Source organism: Oncorhynchus mykiss, chromosome 11 (assembly GCF_057628025.1).
Source record: "Oncorhynchus mykiss isolate SJ-2025 chromosome 11, ASM5762802v1, whole genome shotgun sequence".
Lineage (NCBI taxonomy): Eukaryota > Metazoa > Chordata > Actinopteri > Salmoniformes > Salmonidae > Oncorhynchus > Oncorhynchus mykiss.
Window position 1 is genome coordinate 14,921,750 of NC_143032.1, and position 21,600 is coordinate 14,943,349.

The 21,600-nt window shown below is 43.7% G+C and overlaps 1 long non-coding RNA gene and 1 pseudogene across 1 annotated transcript; both read right to left on the reverse strand.

Annotated features, from left to right (window-relative positions):
• Nucleotides 1–1,547: 1,547 nt before the first annotated feature.
• Nucleotides 1,548–17,551, reverse strand: LOC110536555 (tripartite motif-containing protein 54-like; annotated as a pseudogene).
• An 877-nt stretch (nucleotides 17,552–18,428) lies between these two features.
• LOC110535326 (uncharacterized) lies at nucleotides 18,429–20,497 on the reverse strand. The gene is made up of 2 exons (XR_002475241.3): nucleotides 19,227–20,497; nucleotides 18,429–19,121 (listed from the first exon to the last, which is right to left on the reverse strand). It is a non-coding gene; the product is annotated as an uncharacterized LOC110535326 (long non-coding RNA).
• Nucleotides 20,498–21,600: the final 1,103 nt, after the last annotated feature.

Consider the following 21,600-nt stretch of genomic DNA (forward strand, 5'->3'; position numbering starts at 1 on the left):
TTCAAATGAGTAAAGACTGCTTGCTGTCTCTTACAGTAATTGAAGTAACTTATACTGTATATATTAAACCTATATATTATTCTCCCATGTGAAGTCCTTAATGTTACCAAATATAATTTTGCTTTATCTTACCACCTGTGCGTTCCTTCATGGAATACATGAGGACTCCTTGCTGTCCCCAGTCCACCTGGCCGTGCTGCTGCTCCAGTTTCAACTGTTCTGCCTGCGGCTATGGAACCCTGACCTGTTCACCGGACGTGCTACCTGTCCCAGACATGCTGTTTTCAACTCTCTAGAGACAGCAGGAGTGGTAGAGATACTCTTAATGATCGGCTATGAAAAGCCAACTGACATTTACTCCTGAGGTGCAGACTTGCTGCACCCTCGACAACTACTGTGGTTATTATTATTTGACCATGCTGGTAATTTATGAACATTTGAACATCTTGGCCATGTTCTGTTATAATCTCCACCCGGCACAGTCAGAAGAGGACTGGCAACCCCTTAGAGCCTGGTTCCTAACTTGGTTTCTTCCTAGGTTTTGGCCTTTCTAGGGAGTTTTTCCTAGCCACCGTGCTTCTACACTTGCATTGCTTGCTGTTTGGGGTTTTAGGCTTGGTTTCTGTACAGCACTTTGAGATATCAGCTGATGTACGAAGGGCTATATAAATACATTTGATTTGATTTGATTTGAATACTTCTTCATTAAAAACAAAGACATAAAAAGGCAAAAACCATAAAAATCCTCCAAAAGTTCTTGTTTGAGATGTTCAGCCTATGATATTCTCTAATGATGTAGATCAGACGGTGGCATCTTGCCAACTTCATTAAAAAACAGCACTGCTGCTTAGGCAAAGTGCTACAATGGCAGTCTGAGGGAACGCTAAAACGAGCCACATCTCCTTTTGAAAAACAAAACAAAAACACTGGTAGTACATTCCTTTTTTATTTAAATAGGTAGACTCAGACATGAATTTAATCAGGCAAAAAAGTTTTCCCATAGTGAACTTCCTGACTCCAAGTCCTGAAATGCACTCCTATTGGGCAAAAAACATGTCCATGTCCAGCTGCATCCAACCATAGACTTGGGAGGAAGTCCCAGGAGAGTTTTGTGCCAGAATGATCAGTCTATCACCTGTGCAGGTATGCTCCAGGTCGTTGGCAATAGGCACTGATCACGGATCAGCTTTCCCTCTCCCTCTCCCACTCCTAACCTTAACCATTAGGGCAGGGATAATCAACTAGATTCAGCCGTGGGACAATTTGTTATTGAGCGGATGGTCAGGGGGCTGGAACTTAATTACAAATAATTTGTAGATTGCAAATTGATCCCAAGAAGCCCAAACAGATACAATACTTGACAAAAACATAAAACCTTGTTTACATTTGTATATGACCATATATCTCTCTACTATGCGTAGGAATACTTTGGAACAGACTTCCCAAATTAAAATCACATGGAGCTGATTTGCTGGTGTTTTTTTACAGTCTTTTTCGGCCAGTTGGGGAACCCTGCATTAGGGCAAAAACTCAAAATTGACATTTGATCAGCATCTAGAGGCTTCTCCACCATCTACCTCCTCATACTCATCTTCGTCATCTACAGACAGAGGGATATGGAAGTGAGGGTTGAATGAAGAAAAACAACAGCATCTATGGAAAGCTTAATGTTGCTTTTACCTAGCCTGTTTTCAGATCAATAAAGATGACACACAGAAAACAAGGAAAGGAAATCACACAAGACAATTGAGATGCGCCCCCCCCATCCCTTTAGGACCTGAGATGTTTGTAATTGAGATGTACCCCCCCACCCCTCTAGGACCTGAGATGTTGACAATTGAGATGCCCCCCCCCCCCCCATCCCTCTAGGACCTGAGATGTTGACAATTGAGATGCACCCCCCAATCCCTCTAGGACCTGAGATGTTGACAATTGAGATGTACCCCCCCATCCCTCTAGAACCTGAGATGTTGACAATTGAGGTGCACCCCCTCATCCCTCTAGGACCTGAGATGTTGACGATGACATAGCCTCTGTGTGCAGGGGTAGACTTTTATTTATTTTTATTTGACCTTTATTTAACCAGACAAGTCAGTTAAGAACAAATTCTTATTTACAATGACGGCCTACCAAAAGGCAAAACGCCTCCTGCGGGGACGGGTCCTGGGATTTAAAAAAAAGAAAGAAAGGAAAAAAATATATAAGACAAAACACGACGACATGACGACAAGAGAGACAACACAACACTACATAAAGAGAGACCTAAGACAACAACATACAGTAGCAAGGCAGCAACACATGACAACACAGCATGGTAGCAATAACATGGTAGCAGCACAAAACATGGTATAAACATTATTGGACACAGCACAAAGGGAAAGAAGGTAGAGACAACAATACATCACTGATTAACATAGAGAGACACAGTGACAGAGCATCTGTGTGCAGGGGCAGACATAGAGAGACTCAATGACAAAGCCTCTGTGTGCAGGGATACTCAAGAAGACCTAGAGCTGGGACGATAAACCAGAAATTATCCACACCGATCATACAGATCACTTATCGCAGGCACGTTGCTGATATCGTTCATTATGATAAGTAGCCTATACTAAAGAAATGTGAAGTTTGAAATGAAATGTTTGCTAATATGGGGGATATTTATTGGGACAATTGATGGCTACATGTCACGCCCTGACCATAGTTTGCTTTGTATGTTTCTATGTTTTGTTTGGTCAGGGTGTGATCTGAGTGGGCATTCTATGTTGTATGTCTAGTTTGTCTGTTTCTGTGTTTGGCCTGATATGGTTCTCAATCAGTGGCAGGTGTTAGTCATTGTCTCTGATTGGGAACCATATTTAGGTAGCCTGTTTTGTCATTGTGGGTGATTGTCTATGTCTAGTTGCGTGTTAGCACTATGTTTCATTAGCGGTCACGGTCGTTTGTTGTTTTGTAAGCTTGTTCAGTTTACGTCGTGTTTTTTCGTCGTTCAATAAAAGAATGCATTCATGCTGCGCTTTGGTTCGCTTCATACGGCGATCGTGACACTACAACTATCAAACTAGTAATAGTAGTTTAAAGGATAATAAATAAATAAAACTCTGGTGTACATTAATGTTATAAACTTATGGTTCTATTTATCGTTATCACATAAATTCAGCCAATTTATCACGATATGGATTTGTGTCTATATCGCCCAAGAAGACGCTTCACTGCCAACTCTTTCTACCTGAGATGAAGTCGATGTTACGCAGAGCCCTGCCCTCTCTCCAGGAGTTAACAGTGTAGTCATCCATCACCTCATATCCAAGCTCCACCTTATCCAGGTGGGAGGTGCTCGACGCCTCCCCAATCCTGACACACACACACGGAGAGTCAGGCTTCCCTTATTCTGTGTGGTCTCCATAAATCTGTAAATAATGTGGTACATGAAACACATACTTTGTATGATCAAGAATTACTGTTAGGCAGCAAATGTACTCCCTTTTTAAGGAGGTCTTTTGCAGTGTGAAACCTGAATCAGGATTCAAGCCTGAATGTTGAGGAAGTGTGTTTGTGGCAGTCACCTGTAAGAAGGCGGCCATCTCTGGTTACTCCATGGTCTGTATGCCTGTCTCTACGGTCCTACAGCTCCGCTCCTGGTGCTCTTTGTACTTCTTGTGTAACGGATGTGAAACGGCTAGCTTAGTTAGCGTGGGCGCTAAATAGCGTTTCAATCAGTGACGTCACTTGCTCTGAGACCTTGAAGTAGTAGTTCCCCTTGCTCTGCAAGGGCCGCGGCTTTTGTGGCGCGATGGGTAACGATGCTTCGAGGGTGACTGTTGATGTGTGCAGAAGGTCCCTGGTTCGCGCCCGGGTATGGGCGAGGGGACGGAATAAAGTTATACTGTTACATTGGTGCCGTGACCCGGATTACTGGTTGCTGCGGAAAAAGGAGGAAGGTCAAAAGGGGGGTGAGTGTAACGGATGTGAAACGGCTAGCTTAGTTAGCGTGGGCGCTAAATAGCGTTTCAATCAGTGACGTCACTTGCTCTGAGACCTTGAAGTAGTAGTTCCCCTTGCTCTGCAAGGGCCGCGGCTTTTGTGGCGCGATGGGTAACGATGCTTCGAGGGTGACTGTTGATGTGTGCAGAAGGTCCCTGGTTCGCGCCCGGGTATGGGCGAGGGGACGGAATAAAGTTATACTGTTACACTTGGTTAAACCAATCTATGTGCTTCTCTTCCTGCTCGGACGCCAACTTCAAATTTAAGTCCCTCTTCCTCTCCTCCAAGATGGTTTACAGATGGTCCAACTTCTCACACACCTGGGACTTCTGCCTCCTGCCGTTCTCCAGTACACAGGCAACCACACACACACCCAGACAGACAGACGGACACACATAAGTGTTTTCTCCCGTTCCTTGAATAGTGGACACGACCCAGGTCTGAACACGACCCAGCTCTACATGGCAATCCTGGGTAACACCACCACGAGTGACACAGAGGGGACTGGAGCCGCTCCAGTTTTCTCCCCAGTACAGCTACTAGCTAGCTCATCAACTCCAGTGTGTGTGTGTGTGTGTGTGTGTGTGTGTGTGTGTGTGTGTGTGTGTGTGTGTGTGTGTGTGTGTGTGTGTGTGTGTGTGTGTGTGTGTGTGTGTGCGTGTGTGTCTGTGTGTCTGTGTGTGTGTGTGTGTGTGTGTGTTGTGTATGTGTGTGTGTGCGTGTGTGTCTGTGTGTGTGTGTGTTGTGCGTGTGCACATCAGGGGTGTCCACTCTCTCCCCATCAGTTCTCCTCCTGGTTTCTCAGTGTGAGCGAGTGGGAAGGCAGTAACATTTCTGTGTGTTTCTTGGTATGTGTGAGGGAGAAGGAATCTCTGGAAACCTATGTTTTTATTCGTGTGAGGCAGTGCAACACAGGCAGTAGAACACCTAGTCATTTTTCTAGGTGTATGTAGAGAATGGGGTGGGGGGGGGGGGGGGGGGGGCTGATTACAGTAACATCCTGGTTTCAGTTGTCTGGCTGTGTGAGAGACACACAGACAGACAGAGACAGAAAGACAGGTGCTGCCACACTGGGCCAGTCACCTCTATTGTCTGGCCAGTCTCCTTTAACTGACTGATGATGCCCTGGATCCTGTCGTTGTTCCCCACCATCATCGCTATCCCGTCAGTCAACTCCGTCTGTGGCCGCCGCAGCACACCCACCAGCATACACACACACACACACACACACACACACACACACACACAACCACAGGAACGAGAAGCCAAGACACATCAGTCACTGAGTGAGTTGTAATGCACTGACTTATACACAGGAGGCAACTTTCCCAGTTGACCTACTGTACTATACATGTCTTGAAGAAGATGTTTTCCTATATCAGCCAGTCCTCACCTTCTGTGTCTTGTACATGCTTTTGAGCGGCGCCGCCTCACAGTCCTGGTGGGCTCCAAACACCTTGCACATGGAGCAGGTGGGCACGCTGTGGGTCACACAGTGGATGTTGATCTCCTTCTCCTCGTGCTCTTGGCACATGGCCTGCACCTCCGTCCTCTCTGGGGCCGCTGGCCTAGGGCTGCTGGAGGGGGAAGGAGACATGCTGAGACTCCCAACACTAGGGGTGCATCTTACTGTAATAGTATAGTGGCTTCCTCTCTTGATCAGTTGAGGTTAGATTCAGGCTGCCTGCCCATGGTAACTGAACACCCCACCATGCAGTCAGAAGGTGATCATAGGTAACATCACATCCTGAGCCATGGGCATCTGTACAGACAGTATCTAAATGGAGTGTTGTGTGTGTTGTACAGGCCTCAAAGCATTAGTCACACTTCCTCCAAATACACACCACACACACACACCACAAACCACACACACACACCAAGTCAGTTGGAAGTATATCATTGTGTGACTGACTTGTACCGGAACCCCTTTTGCCAACCGAATCACCCCTCTGACTCATTGCGGGGCTATGGGTTCATATGGGCACCAGTGCTGAGTGACAGACACAATGCCTCCATCTCCCAACACAACACAGGAGACACACAACATGACCCTCTTCTACTCCTCTCTCTCCCTTTTTCTGTTGCCCTAGAGGGTCCCTACTCCACTTCTTTCTACAGTATACACACGCGCTCTCTTTCTGACTAGCAAGCACTCAAAAACACACAGAAAGTATCCCTCTTCTTGTCTCTTTTGTTCTCTCTTTTGAGCTAGTGAGTGTCCTCAAACACACAGAGCACCTTTCCCCTCCATTCCATCCATCTCTCTCTCTCTCTCTCTCTCTTTCTCTCTCCCTCTCTCTCTGTGTCAAGCGGAAGAGAGTTGTGTCTCAGAAATAAAGCCTGAAGCATTAAGCGTGATGTTGGATACAGGACAGTAGAGAGCTAGATTACATTGCCCCTGGGCTCCTATTCTTAAAAGCATGTAATCAGTTACATGTAATCTGATTACAAAAAACTGTAACTGTAATCAGTTACGCTACCAGCAAAAAATATTGTAATGCGATTACAGATTATTTTGGAAAACTAGATGATTACTTATTGGATTACATTTCAATTCAGAAGGATGTTTGCAGGAAAAATACACAATAAGGCATTAGTCACACTTTCTCTAAATACACACACACACACACACACACGCACGCACGCACGCACGCACGCACGCACACACACACACACACACACACACACACACACACACACACACACACACACAGACACAGACACAGACACACACCACACACACACATTATGACACCATTCGGTTTAAGGTGCAAGTTTAGTTTGTTCCACCTGAGGGAGTCTGAGGGAGTCTGAGTCTGAGGGAGTCTGAGGGAGTCTGAGGGAGTCTGAGGGAGTCTGAGGGAGTCTGAGTCTGAGGGAGTCTGAGTCTGAGGGAGTCTGAGGGAGTCTGAGTCTGAGGGAGTCTGAGGGAGTCTGAGTCTGAGGGAGTCTGAGGGAGTCTGCCCACAAGTCAGAGACCACTGTGATGACACACCAAATGTGTTTGATGGATAAAAAACATCAGGAGTGTCCACTCTCTCCCCATCAGTTCTCCTCCTGGTTTCTCAGTGTGAGCGAGTGGGAAGGCAGTAACATGTCTGTGTGTTTCTTGGTATGTGTGAGGGAGAAGGAATCTCTGGAAACCTATGTTTTTATTCGTGTGAGGCAGTACAACACAGGCAGTAGAACACCTAGTCATTTTTCTAGGTGTATGTGGGGAATGGGGTGGGGGGGGGGGGGGTGCTGATTACAGTAACATCCTGGTTTCAGTTGTCTGGCTGTGTGAGAGACACACAGACAGACAGAGACAGAAAGACAGGTGCTGCCACACTGGGCCAGTCACCTCTATTGTCTGGCCAGTCTCCTTTAACTGACTGATGATGCCCTGGATCCTGTCGTTGTTCCCCACCATCATCGCTATCCCGTCAGTCAACTCCGTCTGTGGGCGCCGCAGCACACCCACCAGCATGCACAACCACACACACACACACACACACACACACACACACACACACACACACACACACACACACACACACACACACACACACACACACACACACACACACACACACACACACACACACACACACACACACACACACACACACACAACCACAGGAACGAGAAGCCAAGACACATCAGTCACTGAGTGAGTTGCAATGCACTGACTTATATACAGGAGGCAACTTTCCCAGTTGACCTACTGTACTATACATGTCTTGAAGAAGATGTTTTCCTATATCAGCCAGTCCTCACCTTCTGTGTCTGGTACATGCTTTTGAGCGGCGCCACCTCACAGTCCTGGTGGGCTCCAAACACCTTGCTCATGGAGCAGGTGGGCACGCTGTGGGTCACACAGTGGATGTTGATCTCCTTCTCCTCGTGCTCTTGGCACATGGCCTGCTCCTCCGTCCTCTCTGGGGCCGCTGGCCTAGGGCTGCTGGAGGGGGAAGGTGACATGCTGAGACTCCCAACACTAGGGGTGCATCTTACTGTAATAGTATAGTGGCTTCCTCTCCTGATCAGTTGAGGTTAGATTCAGGCTGCCTGCCCATGGTAACTGAACACCCCACCATGCAGTCAGAAGGTGATCATAGGTAACATCACATCCTGAGCCATGGGCATCTGTACAGACAGTATCTAAATGGAGTGTTGTGTGTGTCGTACAGGCCTCAAAGCATTAGTCACACTTCCTCCAAATACACACCACACACACACACCACAAACCACACACACACACCAAGTCAGTTGGAAGTATATCATTGTGTGACTGACTTGTACCGGAACCCCTTTTGCCAACCGAATCACCCCTCTGACTCACTGCGGGGCTATGGGTTCATATGGGCACCAGTGCTGAGTGACAGACACAATGCCTCCATCTCCCAACACAACACAGGAGACACACAACATGACCCTCTTCTACTCCTCTCTCTCCCTTTTTCTGTTGCCCTAGAGGGTCCCTACTCCACTTCTTTCTACAGTATACACACGCGCTCTCTTTCTGACTAGCAAGCACTCAAAAACACACAGAAAGTATCCCTCTTCTTCTCTCTTATGTTCTCTCTTTCGAGCTAGTGAGTGTCCTCAAACACACAGAGCACCTTTCCCCTCCATTCCATCCATCTCTCTCTCTCTCTCTCTCTCTCTTTCTCTCTCCCTCTCTCTCTGTGTCAAGCAGAAGAGAGTTGTGTCTCAGAAATAAAGCCTGAAGCATTAAGCGTGATGTTGGATACAGGACAGTAGAGAGCTAGATTACATTGCCCCTGGGCTCCTATTCTTAAAAGCATGTAATCAGTTACATGTAATCTGATTACAAAAAACTGTAACTGTAATCAGTTACGTTACCAGCAAAAAATATTGTAATGCGATTACAGATTATTTTGGAAAACTAGATGATTACTTATTGGATTACATTTCAATTCAGAAGGATGTTTGCAGGAAAAATACACAATAAGGTATTAGTCACACTTTCTCTAAATACACACACATACACACACACACACACACACACACACACACACACACACACACACACACACACACACACACACACACACTCACACACACACACACACACACACACACACACACATTATGACACCATTCGGTTTAAGGCGCAAGTTTAAGTTTGTTCCACCTGAGGGAGTCTGAGTCTGAGGGAGTCTGAGGGAGTCTGACCACAAGTCAGAGACCACTGTGATGACACACCAAATGTGTTTGATATCATCGACTGTTTCCTTATGTAATACATGTATCACTAGCCACTTTAAACTATGCCACTTTGTTTACATACTCATCTCATTTGTACATACTGTACTCGATACCATCTACTGTATCTTGCCTATGCTGCTCTGTACCATCACTCATTCATATATCCTTATGTACATATTCTTTATCCCCTTACACTGTGTACAAGACAGTAGTTTTGGAATTGTTAGTTAGATTACTTGTTATTACTGCATTGTCGGAACTAGAAGCACAAGCATTTCTCTACACTCGCATTAACATCTGCTAACCATGTGTATGTGACAAATAAAATTTGATTTGATTTGATTTGATGGATCCTTTTTGTCTTCTTCTAATGGAAAGTAATGAGATGACATAACTAAATGTGGGTAATCCAGAAGTTCTGTTACTGATAAAGAATTCAGACAGGTTAACTAGTAACTAACGGATTACATTTAGAAAGTAACCTACCCTACCCTGCTTCATCTCATGCATTCTTATAGCTCCAAACCCCCACCGCAAAGCAGTGATAAGACGACCCTCTCACTATAAAAACCCTAACACTTATTTTAACCCGAGTTAAATATAAAAAGTAATCCTTCATGTAAATGCAATGTTTGTGAACTACATACTTCCTTGACTGTATTTAGCTCTAGTCACAGCTTTTTCTTCTGGAGGGAGCCATCTACATTTGAGTAATTTAGCAGACACTACAGAGCAATTATGGTTAAGTGCCTTGCTCAAGGGCACATTGACAGATTTTTCACCTAGCCAGCTCGGGGATTCAAACCAGCAACCTTTCGGTTACTGATCCAACGCTCTTAACCGCTAGGCTACCAGCTGCCCGGTTAAAAACATCACCCATATCTCATTATCTGTTTATCAACTCTAGTTTAGAAACTACTACTAGTCACGTTCACCAGCCACCATGTGTCTTTATAAGGCAGCCTGGAGGTCTGGTACACAAGGTGAGAAAATTAGTAAATATTGAAGAAAACATTCAGTATGAGTGGCACCAGGACTTTTTCCCTGAGAACAGTTTCAACACGTTTTGCATGTAGGTTGTATGAGTTTTTAATATTTCTATCGGAAGAGAAAATGTCACATTGCTATCATTATGAGGTTCTCACTGTTCAATGCCCTAAACTGACCTACTTTTAGAATTCCCTGTTCAATGGCCTAACTGAACACCTTTTAGAAATCACTGTTCTGTCTTCTCGTAGGAAATTCAGAGACATATTGGAAGTAGTTTAAAGCCTGGTAATGGAATAAGGAAAGCTAAGGGAATTACACATAGAAATGGATTTTGGCCGAAAGTCACAAAATTGAGTAACTGGATGTCTGTGCTTTCAGTCTGGTATAGTAGGATCCTGCAAATTGGACCACTTATGGTAGTGATGATGGTGGTGGTGGTGTCTATCTGAGATGGTGGTTACTTTCTTTAATAATTACGTTTTTAAATGATTACTGTAATAAGAACTGTACCGTACCTGTAACAAGCTAGCGAGAACATGGAGCAAATAGTTTCCCCTCAGTTTTCTCATCTGTTCATGCACCTTGGTTGGAAAGCAAAGTTCAGATACCGGAAGTATTATTTTTCCTTTGGACTCCTACAGTGTATGACTCTCTCACCTGGTGGACTCCTGTTTGAACATGTCGATGATGTTCTCCACCAGCCGGTTCCTCTGGAGCCTGTAGAACCCGTGGCGGTCCAGCACCACCTCGTGCCTGCAGGACGGGCACCGTAAACGGCCACCGGAGGTCAATGACCCCACTCTGGTTGGGAGGAATGGGTTGGAGGCCTAGACAGGATAGAACAGACAGAGGCATAATACAATGTAGACCAAATGTAGTCAAATTAAGATCTTACACCTGTAGCCTCAGTGCCGAGACAAGAACCAAACAAAAGCAAAAACAACATCCCCAAAATACAGTCAAACTAGTTGTTATAGATATAGACAAACAAATACAGTTTTTTCCAACTGCTTACGCACAAAATCTTTTCATGTCACACGATTTTTGAAACCTCTCACTCAAAGTGCAAAACTACACACCAAATATACAAAACCATAAGCTATTTCTCATCCTTTGATTCAGTTGTCAATTGCATAAAACACTTTTTTTAAAAACACTACACACAATTCTCTACCTAAAACACAAAAATCAAACAGGAAGTGACTTTCTTTCCTTTTCCAAACACAACCAGTCAAAATGCTACACTTATTCACCAAGTCACACACACACTCCTCACATGTGCAAACACTAATAGCTTAACTGATCACTAACCAATCACTGATTTACTGTAGTATAGGCCTATAAATAGGTCAAAGGTCAGATGACCTGTTTTGAACAATGGATGCCAACAATGGACAGAGAGCAAGAGGAGTAGGAGGGAGAGGAATAGGAAGAAGAGGACGAGGGCAAAGAAGAGAAGGAAGGAGAGCCATCTCTGATGAGATTCGGGCAACACTTGTTGATCATGTGATCAACCACGGTTTGACCATGATTTGACCAGGCTCCAACTTGAGTCGATTTACAGTGGCGTCCATAATTCGAACCTTCAGAAATCAGAACAGGTATTGTTGGCCTCTGTGTTTGAATTCTGTACAGAGTGGAAAGGCAAAGACATCATGGAGGACGAGGACGCTTGTTTACAGATGTACAAAAAACTGCAATTATAAATATGGTTTTGGCCAACAATGCAATTAGGATTCGAGAGATAAGAGAGCATATCTTGACAAATGACACCATATTTAACAACATCAATGCTGTAAGCCTGTCGACCACACAACGCATCCTCCAACAGCACAGAGTGACGATGAAACAACTTTAGTCAAGAATATGCGACATGACTTTGTAGAGGTATGTATGCAACACTACTTCCAGTACTTCAGACATACCATATTTACTCATCTGTATATCCTTTTGTCTGTTACAGAGAGTATTGGAGCTGGATGCCCATGTAATTCGACATGAATTTATTTATGTGGATGAGGTTGGCTTCAACCTCACCAAAACCAGGCGCCGCGGAAGATATGTAATAGGACAGAGGGCAATTACCAATGTCCCTGGACAGCGTGGGGGTAATATAACTATGTTTGCTGCCATCACTCAAAACGGGGTCCTCCATCACAATGCCACACTGGGTCCGTACAACACCGGCCATATGCTCACTTTTCTGGATACAATTTACACAATGCTTGTCCCTGATCCAGATCAGGAGCCTGCTAGATTTGTGGTTTTATGGGACAATGTTAGTTTTCACCGAGCTGTTCTGGTCCAAAACTGGTTTGCCACCCATCCACAATTTGTAGTTTTGTACCTACCCCCATATTCACCTTTTCTAAATCCCATAGAGGAATTATTCTCAGCCTGGCGCTGGAAAGTGTATGATCACCAACCCTATGCCCACATGCCGCTTCTCCAGGCAGTGGAGGACGCATGTGGGGACATAGAGGTTGCCTCTGACCAAGGTTGGATACGCCATGCTAGGAGATACTTCCCTCGATGTTTGGCAAGAGAAAACGTATCTTGTGATGTGGACGAAGTATTGTGGCCAGACCCAGGCCGGAGAAGAGATGAAGTGTAGCTTAGCACTGGTGACTGCCCCCCCCCCCCCCCCTACCAATTCCTGGACTGCCCCCCCGGGACCCCACACACACAATTGTGTTCTTTACTGTATTCTAAAGAATATACTTTTGGTTTACATATGTTTATGGTTTTGTTGTATGCTACTATATACAACAGTAATGTTTGGCCTAATATATATTTTCTGTTTCTACATTGCATTGGTGTTTACAGTGTACTTGTTACCCCTCTCAGCAGATTACTTTCACTGTAGAACATTGTATTGAAATGTAGATATAAGCCTATGAAAGACCAAAGAGCTTTAGATTTAGAACAACAGTGTTTACATGGTATATCCAGAAATGTACTATTATGAAAGCAGTGTTTGCCATTTGATGCAAATGCTTCATTCTGACATGTGTTTATGGCATTTTCAATGCAGTGTTACATTGTGAAGGAGATGTGAGGCATTTTGCATTTTGTGTGTGCAGTTTTGGGAATTGTGTGTAGAGTTTTGAAAAAAGGAGACAGTTTTGTAAACGTGTGTAAGCAGTTGGAATAAACTGTAATAGCATATGGATAATGCGTAGACACAGTTTAATTTATAGTTCTATCACATACTAGTCTTCTCTAAAATACTTTCCAATGCTCCAATAAAATTGCAGGCCTACTTTACCTTAAAGATATCATTGGCACACTTTCTACAGAGGTTGTGTTGCCACAGTAAAATTACCACTGTTTTGGTAAATGTTTCCAGGCAGATGGAACAAATGAAAAAGCTTTCACTGACTCACTCAATGATGCGCAGCTCACTCGCTGGCGAACAATGTTTGCTCAATAGACCTATCGGGAAGTTGATCAAATATTTTGGTAGTCAACGGTCATATTAGAGTCTTCTCTTTTAAGTAGCAGACATTTACCTTCCCGTCTGATTTCCCGCGATTGTATTTTAAATATTGTGAAAGATTTGTTCTGGCTGCATGCTGTTCATTGACAGATTTGCCACATGTTCTACATGCCTTGTGGTTGGGCTACATCAACACAATACAGAGCTACGCTATTTTTTTTTAAAGAAGCTATTGGTCATCTGTGGTTAAATTTCAGGCCTACTCCTGGTTTAGTATTCTGAATAATTGTATTTATTTCTGACCTGAGAGCAGTAATTCTATAACTTTGGCAAATGTATTTAAATGAATCGGGGGTGCTGCTGCACCTCCAGAACCCTTCCCACAGCTATGATTCTATCAGGAAATAAATGATCAAGTGCAATGCTGGAGAGATGACAGTTGCAGGCTCATGTCTAGAAGAGAGAGGGAGCGTAGATCATAGAGAGGGAATCTGTCTAGTTCTGAGAGAGATACAGGAGTGCTTCTCTCTCTCTCACCACATAGAGAGGGAATCTGTCTAGTTCTGAGAGAGATACAGGAGTGCTTCTCTCTCTCTCACCACATAGAGAGGGAATCTGTCTAGTTCTGAGAGAGATACAGGAGTGCTTCTCTCTCTCTCACCACAGCAATGGCCATGCGTTGGTCTCAAACATAGGCGATAATGTTGAGCAAATCATAAGCCCGGGCAGGCCCAAACACATTCATTCTTTGAATATCATGCGGCGGGCTGAAAATCTGCGTTTTTTTTAGGGGACAGGAGAATTAATGGGAAAGCAACTCGAATGAACTCTGATTGCTTTTATTTGAATGCTTACATTGCAAACACTGCTGGATCCTGCTCCGGCAAATTAAGCACTGGTTAGGGTTAAGGTTAGGAGTTAGGTTAAAGGGTTAAGGCTAGGGGCAGGATTAGCTAACATGCTAAGTAGTTGTAAAGTAGTAAGTAGTTGCAAAGTTGCCCATGATTCAAACATACAACCTTTGGTTTGCTTGATGTTGGTGTTATACACTTACCCACCCACCCTACTTTTGACTCAAGTAACCTTCTCTCTTATGCTATCATAACCAACAAAACATATCATACTATTTTGAGTATCTCGGATATACATTTACTATGTTACGTCTAGTCTATGAAACCAGGCTGGTTGTTCTGGGGCAAAACATGCTATGGTAGGATAGACATATTGAACTGATAAGACAAATGATGTGCTGATAAGAAACAGGTACAGGTGGCCATGGCTGTGTTATTATTGGAATGGATGGATGGATGTTACTTGATGTATTATGGCATTTTAAAATAATGTGTACCTTCATAAAAATGTATCCGATTATGCGATCAGAATCATGAACAGTGTCTCGTACAAAAAGTATTATCTCGAGCTGGAAATACCGCAGGTGCAGATCTATGAGAGGCACATTCACGTCTCAAATACATTCTAATCATTCAGATACATTATAGCCACGCATCTAGCCAGCATATTTCCTATGCATAAAAACCAACCCGTGCGTGGCAAAGGGCCAGTTGTGTAAAGCCCGTGGCATGATTTAGAGTTTTTCGAGACATGGTTCGATCCCACCGAGGGACACATGATTATTTACAATACTTTTTACACTGTACTTAAAACATGAATCATATGATAACAAAGTTTACTCTGTTTATTCAAATAAACTGCATTGTTGGTTAAGGGCTTGTAAGTAAGTATCTCACGGTAAGGTCTACACCTGTGGAATTTGGCGCATGTGACAAATACAATCAATTTGATAAACATAAGAGTTTATTCCCTTAGAACTGTACTTAAAACAATAATGACAATGACAACAATAACAATAATAATGACAACAATAATTACTAGTTTTAATAAAGGTTTTTTGTCTGCCAATCTTTATTATAATAATGTTTATTCCCTCAGACAAAATGTGTTTTACAGGAGAGGAAGGGACCAACTCTTATTAACTACTTTTACAGCAGAGGATGGGACCCACTGTGATTGACTAGTTTTACAGGAGAGGAGGGGACCCACTATGATTAACTAGTTTTACAGGAGAGGAGGGGACCCACTATGATTAACTAGTTTTACAGGAGAGGAGGGGACCCACTATGATTAACTAGTTTTACAGGAGAGGAGGGGACCGACTGTGATTAACAATTTCTACAGGACAGGAAGGGACCCATTGTGATGAACTAGTTTTACAGGAGAGGAAGGGACCCACTGTGATGAACTAGTTTTACAGGAGAGGAAGGGACCCACTGTGATAAACTAGTTTTACAGGAGAGGAAGGGACCCATTGTGATGAACTAGTTTTACAGGAGAGGAAGGGACCCACTGTGATGAACTAGTTTTACAGGAGAGGAAGGGACCCATTGTGATGAACTAGTTTTACAGGAGAGGAAGGGACCCACTGTGATGAACTAGTTTTACAGGAGAGGAAGGGACCCACTGTGATGAACTAGTTTTACAGGAGAGGAAGGGACCCACTGTGATGAACTAGTTTTACAGGAGAGGAAGGGACCCACTGTGATGAACTAGTTTTACAGGAGAGGAAGGGACCCACTGTGATAAACTTGTTTTACAGGAGAGGAAGGGACCCACTGTGATGAACTAGTTTTACAGGAGAGGAAGGGACCCATTGTGATTAACTAGTTTTACAGGAGAGGAAGGGACCCACTGTGATAAACTAGTTTTACAGGAGAGGAAGGGACCCATTGTGATGAACTAGTTTTACTGGAGAGGAAGGGACCCATTGTGATTAACTAGTTTTACAGGAGAGGAAGGGACCCACTGTGATAAACTAGTTTTACAGGAGAGGAAGGGACCCATTGTGATGAACTAGTTTTACAGGAGAGGAAGGGACCCATTGTGATGAACTAGTTTTACAGGAGAGGAAGGGACCCATTGTGATGAACTAGTTTTACAGGAGAGGAAGGGACCCACTGTGATGAACTAGTTTTACAGGAGAGGAAGGGACCCACTGTGATGAACTAGTTTTACAGGAGAGGAAGGGACCCACTGTGATGAACTAGTTTTACAGGAGAGGAAGGGACCCACTGTGATGAACTAGTTTTACAGGAGAGGAAGGGACCCACTGTGATGAACTAGTTTTACAGGAGAGGAAGGGACCCACTGTGATGAACTAGTTTTACAGGAGAGGAAGGGACCCACTGTGATGAACTAGTTTTACAGGAGAGGAAGGGACCCACTGTGATGAACTAGTTTTACAGGAGAGGAAGGGACCCACTGTGATGAACTAGTTTTACAGGAGAGGAAGGGACCCATTGTGATTAACTAGTTTTACCGTTTTTCAAGCAAGATGAAGTCACAGATTCCCATCAGACCAACACCTTGAATGCCAAACAAGTTATCTAAAAAACACTTTTTTGTTAAAAATCAATTTTTTACACTTTAGTGCGTGCACTTTACTCTGTTTATAGTTGGGATATCGCTGGAGGACGTTTTGACATCACTGGAGGATATTTTGTATTTGGAGGACGTTTTGACATCACTGGAGGACGTTTTGACATCGCTGGAGGACGTTTTGACATCACTAGAGGATATTTTGTATTTGGAGGACGTTTTGACATCACTAGAGGATATTTTGTATTTGGAGGACGTTTTGACATCACTGGAGGACGTTTTGACATCACTGGAGGACGTTTTGACATCACTAGAGGATATTTTGTATTTGGAGGACGTTTTGACATCACTGGAGGACGTTTTGACATCACTGGAGGACGTTTTGACATCACTGGAGGACGTTTTGACATCACTGGAGGACGTTTTGACATCGCTAGAGGACGTTTTGACATCACTAGAGGATATTTTGTATTTGGAGGACGTTTTGACATCACTGGAGGATATTTTGTATTTGGAGGACTTTTCCATTTCCATTTTCCATTTCCGTCGAATGCATTCAGTTGTACAATTGACTAGGTAAACCCCTTTCCTTTCCCTTTAATGCAAATAAAGACAACTAAAAAAAACAAGAGAAGATTGCTTTACGTTGAGGTTTAATAGAATGAAATCAAAGGCAAATGTATGAGTGTTAGAGCACAATGGAAAGGCATGTATCTTACTCATAAAGACAACTCTAAAGCAGCTCATAAAGAAGATTACTTTGAGGTTGATTTGAATGAAATCAAAGCCATAGTTATGATAGTGTTGGAGCACAACCCTTAATACAACAAACTTATTCACACACTGTCACGTTCTGACCTCTATTTCTGTTGTTTTGTATTTATTTAGTATGGTCAGGGCGTGAGTTGGGTGGGCAGTCTATGTTTGTTTTTCTATGTTTTGGGGCATTTCTATGTTTTCGGCCTAGTATGGTTCTCAATCAGAGGCAGGTATCATTAGTTGTCTCTGATTGAGAATCATACTTAGGTAGCCTGGGTTTCACTGTGTGTTTGTGGGTGATTGTTCCTGTCACTGTGTTTGGTGTCACAGGATAGGACTGTTTTGCGGTTTCACATTTCTTGTTTTTGTTAGTTTGTTCATGTGTAGTGATTTATTAAAACATGAATAACCACCACGCTGCGCTTTGGTCCGCTTCTCTTCCTCCTACAGACGAACGCCCTTACACACACTAACTATAGCAATTAGTTTATAATACAAGACATATTCACCGCGATTAGAATAAAAGGTTGGCCTTGTGCAGCATTTACACCAAATAGTAATGGACAATAATATATACAGTGATATCCAGCAATGTATGTACAGTAATGTGAAAGAATGGACAGTACCTGTGAAATAAATACAAACGAGTCCAAACCATCAAACGAGTCCAAACCACTTCCATTAATGGAAATAGATTTTCAGCTCCTATTTATTTCTGTGTGTGTGTGTCTGTAGAGTCACCCCCCCCCCCCCCCCCTTCTTCACCATCCATCTCTATCTTTTAGTCTCACACAAGGCAAGGTACAGGGAAAACACTTTGGCTAGGCAGTAGATATTTTCCTCCCACTCAAGGAAAGCCGGTATGTGTGTGAGGGCTGTTGGGGCCTTGTTTCAGCGGCTGGTGGTAGAACCTGTACAGACGGCCGGAGGGATGCTGCTTTTCTCAGTTCGCCCATTCCTCACTCCTTCCTCTGCATCGAGGCCTCCAGCTCCCATTGAAAGAAGGCAGCCGCAGCAAAATCCTCAAATGGTATCCTTGAATTGGTGAGGTTTTCTGCTGTGTAAGTGCAGGTGGAAGGGGATGTGGCATTACGGTACTCTCTGCAGTAACATAATGTCACAGCTGTGCGTCTCTGGAGATTCTCTGGGCTGGTGTTAAGAGCAAAGCAGATCCACCCACTTCAGGGTCACTTCCTGCCCGTGGTGCTTGACCAGTAGAACATCACTGGCAGTTCTAATGGCCTCTGTCCATGGGCCGTGGTCTAAGATGAAAAGGCAACCTCATCTCTTAATGGGCCCAGTGGAGAAGCTTTCAAGGGCAGTGGCAGAGGTGTGCTTGGCAGATCTGAAAGAGAGGCACAATATTATTTTAATGACAAAGCCTTTACTATACACTAACCTAAATCAAGTATGTGTGTGTTAGAATCATTTGAATTATCATTTGAATTACCTGTATCCAGCAGGAACTCTTCAGAGCAATCCTCTTTTGTCGTGTCAGGAGCTGGTGCCAAAGGGGAGGGGAACAAGCCAACCTGTAGGGAGGACCACTGTTAGAGCTGGGCCTGCGCTGCTGGGCCTGGATCGGTCTCAGTAGAGGAGAACCAGGTCATGCATGTCATTCCTCTCCTGTAATTGAGGCCCAATTACCTTAAATGAGAATAATCATAAAGCTAAACTATGCGAGTGAGTGAGCGTGTAATTGAGAGGCGTAGAGTGAACTGTGTGATCATGTCACTGTGCTGTTTCTTTTTTGTTGCATTCAGTCACTTAATGCACAATATGAGCTTTTCCTGACTGCTCAGTGTACTCGCCATGGCAACCCATGTGTGTGTGTTCATATGACACAAAAGTTTGTCAAGCTGACCGAGTCCTTGTAGTAGGACAAAGATTAGCCACTGTGTACTCTCAAAGGTTAGCTTTGGCATCAACTGCTATCAACAGTGTACAGTAGAAAGGATATCAAACATTCAGATCTGGAATGACGTCATGTGTTAATCATGTGAATCATGTGAATTTACAAAAGCTCTAGGTCTTATTCATCACTCGAGTTTAACAACAGATGGGGCCTCCCGAGTGGCACAGTGGTCACTAGAGATCCTGGTTCGAGTCCAGGCTCTGTCGCAGCAGACCGGGGCGGTGCACAATTGGCCCAGCATCGTCCGGGTTAAGGGAGTGTTTTGCCGGCAGGGATGTCCTTGCTCTAGCGACTCCAGTGGTGGGCCGGGCGCCGGGTGTACGGTGTTTCCTCCAACACATTGGCGTTTATGGGTTAAGCGGGCATTGTGTCAAGAGGCAGTGTGGCTTGGTTGGGTCCTTTCTTACGGAGGACGCATGGTTCTTGACCTTTGCCTCTCCCGAGTCCGTACGGGAGTTGCAGTGATGAGACAAGACTGTAACTACCAATTGGATACCATGAAATTGGGGGTAAAAAAAACATAATAAAAAAAAATGAGTTTAACAACATATGTAGGTTACATTGCAAGTGTGTACACACCTCTCAACCCTTGTGATTTGCATTAATTGGCACAACTGTTGTTGACAAATGCATTACGTATCTGTTGTTCCATCTGAGAGCAGACTAAGTCTGTTCCTGCTCCAATTCATGTCAGTCACTCTAAATCTAAATATCCACTTGAATGATCTTCATTTTACTCAATTCGAAGTCAGATCTCTGGTCTTTCCTGCTAGCGTCAGGTGGCTTCTCGTTCGGGAATGGAGGACCTAGGATAATGGAATATTAACATGAAGTATGCAAAACTTATAAAGATACATACGGCACCCGCAGCTTTTTGTTTGCTGTGTGTTTAAAAACAATAGCACACCATGCTCAATAAAATATATGGAAATCATTCTCACTCTAAGTAACATCTGTAAATGAATGACACCAGATGTGTCTCGTCTGACTTAGAATTTCTGATACTATCTTTGTCTATTTTTTTGTTGTTGAAAATCTGCCATTGAAGCACACACTTCTATCCAGTGAGAGTGCACAGAACATTTTAGCTGTAATTACCTGGTTGTCCCATTTGAAGACAACTTTTTAATGGGAGATCTGCTGTTATGGATGAAGGCATGAGTATTTTCACTCTTTAAAGCAGGGAAATAGCTAAACAATTGACACCGCCACAGGTGCATGAATTTGTGATCTCTCCATATGTTAATTTATCAATTTCTAAGCCCAACTAGCTAGACAGAAGTTTTCAGGCTGCATTGTTGTCATTCAGTAAAGGTGTAACTTAGCTAGCTACTGTAACGTTACTGTACTAGCCTACTGTAGCCTACAACCAAGTCAGATAGCTAGCTACAAAGAAAGCAATCCATTTCATCAATAGTATTTTTAGCTAAATATATGTAGCTAGTGTGATCGCATGCTAAACGACTTTAGTGATGATTAGAAAGTTCCAAAAGCAAAAGTGACCCCTGTCTTTTTGGCGAGTGCTGCTCTGCTGGCGAACTGGATCTAGACTAGAGAGGCAGCTAAAGTTAGCTAGCTAGTTAGCTTTGTAGTTAGCTATCTTGGACATAAATGAGAGAAAACCATTGCAGTTGTGTTGTTTCCAGATGGGGAAATGCCAGATCGGTCTGTAATAACAAACTTACGGGATCAGTGTACCCCCTGCGGGACGGTTGAGCTAACGTAGGCTAATGTGATTAGCAAAGATCCCAGGACATATCAGATATGGGCAGAATGCTTAAATTCTTGTTAATCTAACTGCACTGTTCATTGTAGCTATTACAGTGAAAGAATACCATGCTATTGTTTGAGGAGAGTGCACTTACGAACTTGAAAATGTATTAATAAACCAATTAGGCATATTTGGGCA